Here is a 5,254-nt window from a genome sequence, read left to right as displayed (position 1 = left end):
CAGGCCAATTTCCCTAAGCCTCTGGATACCTTCTTCTACATTAAACCAAGGCAAGTCTGGTACTTCAACTTGACTTAAGGTAGGCCACCACATAATCCATGCCTCAGTAAGCCAACCAAATAAACTATTAGATCCTTTCCTAACCTCTTGAGCTGAGACACTGAAGGAAGAATCCATGCTTAATGGGCCTAAATCAATAAACTCAGACTGATTCAACCTTATATTCCTTGCACCATTATCCCACACTCTCAGTAGCCATTCCCATACATATTCTCCAGGTTTCTGTCTGTACATGTTAGTAAAATCAAGTAGGTATTTTTGGGTATAGCATATCACCTGCTCAGTCACACTTTCTATTTCACCTCTTGGGGCTTGTTTGGACTTGACTCTAGTTATGAGTCTTGTAGCAACAATGGGTGGTTGAGGCAGTTCCTGAGAGCATTCAGGAATGTCTCTCATGGCCTCTGCCTCAAACAATGACCCAGCAGGAACAGTTGGGTTAATCCCATCAAACTGAGGGGGAGGGGATAATGGTTTTACAGTAATCCATTCAGATGGGAGGGATTCAACAGAATTTATAGTCTCCATATCCTGATCTTTCTGATTATCTGTCCATATGTCTCCATTCCAGGTTTTAGGACCCCATTTTTTTTTCCAATCAATGTCCTCACTTTAAAGCCAGATACCATTCTGGATTGGCAATTTAGCTGGTGTTGTAATTCAGCCACGTTTACAATAAGACTCTGGGTTTGGTTTTCAGCAATATCAGCTCTGTTCCTAGAAGATATAAGGATTTCTTTCAGAGCATAGCTGGAAGTACTGAGGTCTTTTATGTGGTGCTTAAGCCGAGACTCAGAAGCTTTGAGCTCATCTCACTCTTTCACCACTTTATCCAGTGTAAGAAGGACCTACCAACCAGCTTCCTTATACTCCTCATTCTGACAAAATTGCAGAAAAGTATCAAATATCTGATCAGCCAGAGCATCACTTCTCACAAGTATTTGATCTATTGGTGGTGCTATTTCACATATTAATTTTGCTACCTCATGCCACGAATTAGTAGGGCTCTCTTTACTAGCAGATGTAGAGTCGCTAGTGTCATTAAAATTAATCAAACTGGAGAACCAATCTAGGAAGCCCATCCTTATGATTTTGTCTCTCTAGAACCACTCCCGGTACCAAATGTGTTAGACTGGGTTCTCTAGAGAAACAAAAACCAGCAAAGCTTATAGATATATAAAGAGAGAGAGAGAGAAATTTATTTTAGGAAAATGGCTCACAAACATATAGAAGCCAGCGAGTCCAAAGTCCCTGGGGCAAATGACAGGCTGGAGGCTTTTCCTGGCTCCTGCAACTGCAGGGACCTAGAAGCTCAAAGCTGGCAGGCAGTACACCGGCTGTTGACTCCAATGAATAACGAATCAAAGATCTCCAGGCCAAATGGTGGACAGCTCACTCATGGACAGTTGTAGGCAGTACAGGAGAATCCCGATCCACAGAAGAATATCTCTCTTCCCAGGATGTCCTTGGATATCCTGGAAGCAGGCCACACCCCTAGGGAAACTCCCCTTGAACAGATTGGCCACTCAGAACACAGTCATTTGTGTTGGTATCAAGGTTATGCTTGCTTCATAAAATAAGTTAGGGAGTCCATCCTTTTCTATGTTTTGGAATAGTTTGAGTAGGATTGGTGTCAGTTCTTCTCTGAGTGTTTGGTAGAATTATCTGGTGAATCTGGCCAGGACTTTTTTTGGTTGGTAATTTTTTCATGACCTGTTCAATTTCTTCTTTTGTTATGCATCTGTTTGACTTCTCCACATCAGTCTGTGTTAGTTTAGGTAAGTGGTATGTTTCTAGAAATCTATCCATTTCTTCTAGATTTTCAAATTTTTAGAGTACAGTTTTTCATAGTATCCTGATATTAACCTTTTTATTTCAGTTGGTTCTGTTGTGATGTCACCCATTTCATTTCTTATTCGTGTTAGTTGTATTCTCTCTCTTTTCTCTTTTGTTAAATTTGCCAGTGGTTTGTCAATTTTATTGATCTTTTCAAAAAACCAACTTCTGGTCTTGTTGATTTTTTCTATTGTCTTCCTATTTTCTGTTTCATTGATTTCTGCTTGAATCTTTATTATTTCCTTTCTTCTGGTGACTGTAGACTTTTCTTGCTCTTCTTTTTCCAATTGTTGGTGATGTTGGTCTTAAAGTGTTGATTTTGGCTCTTCTTTTTTGATGTGTGAATTTATTGCTATAAATTGACCTCTGATCACTAAACATCAAGCTTAATGGTAGACAATTAAAATATTCCCATTAAAGATATTACTATTTCATATTTCAAAATTCAATCTGTGTGGCAAAAAATTAAGTTAAAATCATAATACAAGTGACTAAGAAAACAGAAAAGGTTTAATATATCTAAATAATGCTAGTCAGAAAACAAAAGAGAAAATACTCAATAGGAAATGGGCAAAGGATATGAACAGCATAATACATTCTGGGACTCTCTTACACTGCTAGTAGGATTGTAAAATTGTACTACTATGGAAAATGGTATGGTGCTTCCATAAAATGTTGGAAATAGAAGTACTGTATGATCCAAATACCAGGAATATATCCTAGAGAAATAAGAGCTGTGACACAAACAGAAACATACACACCCATGTCCATCACAACATTATTCACAATAGAAAAAAAAAAATAGAAACAACCTAAGTGCTCATCAAAAGAAGAATGGGTAAACTAGCTGTATGGGGCATGCACACAATGGAATACTATGCAATGTTAAAGAACAATGTTGAATCCATGAAACATCTTTCAATATGAATGAACCTATAGACCATTATGCTGAGTGCAATAAGTCAAACATAAAAGGACAAACATTATATGAAACCACTATTATAAAATGTCAAGAAAGCTTCATACACAGAAAGAAGCAATCTTTGATGGTTACCAGGGATGGGGAGATAAGGGAGCGTAAATCACTAATCAGACAGTAAATATGTAGTGTTGAGAGTGAAGGGAAAGGCAGTATACAATAAAAGGGAGGGCAGCCCACATGACCAAGGCAAAGGAAGTTACTAGGAGACACACAAAATAAAAGACACAAATGTAAATACTATTATATGCACAATCCTTCAATAACAGTAATAACAAACAACATCTAAGAGTAAATACATAGATAGATGTGCAAGCTGAACAGATGTGGGAAAGCAAATGGGTGTATATCCATGAGTCTATACAAGTACAGTAGAGGTATTTCTATGTATATATTTGTATATGCAGTAAATATATCCAAAGATACTGTAGAATATAAGGGACTAAGTTCAGAAAATTTCATAGCTATGACAAAGCACTTTAAAGGAATGACCTACTGGGCTTGCAGACTCAGAACCAATTTCTAGTGACAACTAGGTCAATGGGCATAAAATAGGCCACAAAGATAATGCTCTACATCCTGTTTTGGTGAGTAGTGACTGAGGTCTTCCAAGTTTGCAAGTGGCTGTCTAAGATGCAACTACAGATCTCTTCTCTCCCAGAGCAGAGTGAAGAAAATCAAAGATTCAAGGAAACAATTAGTCCAAAGTACTAATGGGCCATGTGAACAGTTGTGCTGCCTAAAATTGTCTGTGAGTGAACAATCCACCATTCTCCTGAAGATCTTGGATCCGTCATTTGTTGGAGACAACAGCCAGTATACTGCCTGCCAACCTTGAGCTCCTCAACCGCTGCAGCTGCATGGGTCAGGAAAAACCTCCAGCTTGATGTTTGATCCAAGAACCTGGACTTGCCAGCTTCTGTAAGTGTGTGAGCCATTTTACTAAGATAAATTTCTCTTTCTTTCTCTCTCTATAAGCTTTTCTGGTTTTGTTTCTCTAGAGAACCCAGTCTAGCACACCCAGGATCATAGTTAGTAAGCAACTGGGATATGAATGCAGGCAGGCTGGCCTGAGAGCCTTGCTCTATGCAGTCTGTGCTATCCTCCTTAACTTACCTGGTAACAAAGTGTTTTAGTTATCTGGTGCTGCTATAGCAGAAATACCACCAGTATTTGGAAATAGAAATTTATTCTCTCATACTTTAGAAGGCTGGAAGTACAAATTCTGAGTGCCAATTCCAGGGGAAGGTTGTCTCTCTCTGTCAGCTCTGCGGGAAGGTCGTTTGTCATCAATCTTTCCCTGGGTCTAGAAGTTTCTCAGCACAGGGACCCTAGGTCCAAAGGACATGCTCCACTCATAGCTTTTTTTCTTGGTGGTAGTAGATCATTCTTCCTCTGCCCTATTGTTTAATCTATTTTATATCTCAAAAGATATTGACTAAAGATACAACCTAGTCTTGTAGATTGTATTTTGCCTCATTAACATAATTGCTTCTAGTCTTGCCTCATTAACTTCATTAAAAAAACAAAAAATGAAACTCACTGTCATCAAGTCACTTTTGACTCATAGCAACTCCCATTTGGATTTCCAAGGTGGTATATCATTTTTTAAAAAATATTATTATTATTATTTTAAGAGCTTGTTTTACAATGTTATGTAAATGTTTAGTTTCACTCCCCATTTACCATGCCCGACCCTAACCCAGTCTCCTCCCCTCCCTACCCTTTAACCCTTCCCCTGTGCCCCTCATACTTATGCACTCCTGTTTGTCCTGCATTTCCTCAATTTGAATGTTGGTCCTCTGGTACCCTGTGGTGCTCTAACAGATGTATTACCATAGAGTATGTGGTGTGTCATCCTGAGTTGAGTGGTCTGCGTGTACATCTTGTTAACTATTGGGCTGAGAGGCAGCCCCTGGGGCTGAGTTTTATTCCAGGTGTAGAATGTATTCCAGGGCCATAGTATTGGGGGTCTCACCAGATTTCATCTGACCAGTAATTCTGGTTACTATTGAGTTTTGGAGAGCTCTGGTAGCATAGTGCCTAAGGCACTTGACTGCTAACCAGAAGGCTGGCGGTTCAAACCCACAAGCCACTTCTCAGAAGGAAGGTTGGGCAATCTACTTCCATAGAGATACTGCCTCAGAAATCCAAGGAGGGGTCGCTTTGAGTCAGGTCTGACCCGACGGCACATAACAACAACAACAACATTGAGTTTTTGGATTTTGTTCCACATTTTTCCTCCCATTCTATCCAGAATTTCCAGATTTGATCCTTTCCTGAGTGGTTGGCTTTGGTAGCCAGGCACCATCTAGTTCTTCTGGTCTTGAGGGCCATTGTGTCCTATGGCTGATTGCTTCCAAATGCCCTTTTTTTTTT

The sequence above is a fragment of the Orycteropus afer genome, unplaced genomic scaffold, assembly GCF_000298275.1.
Source record: "Orycteropus afer afer isolate SDZICR_OR568_19922 unplaced genomic scaffold, OryAfe1.0 scaffold00034, whole genome shotgun sequence".
In the NCBI taxonomy this organism is placed as follows: domain Eukaryota; kingdom Metazoa; phylum Chordata; class Mammalia; order Tubulidentata; family Orycteropodidae; genus Orycteropus; species Orycteropus afer.
Note: the sequence above shows the minus strand (reverse complement) of the source record.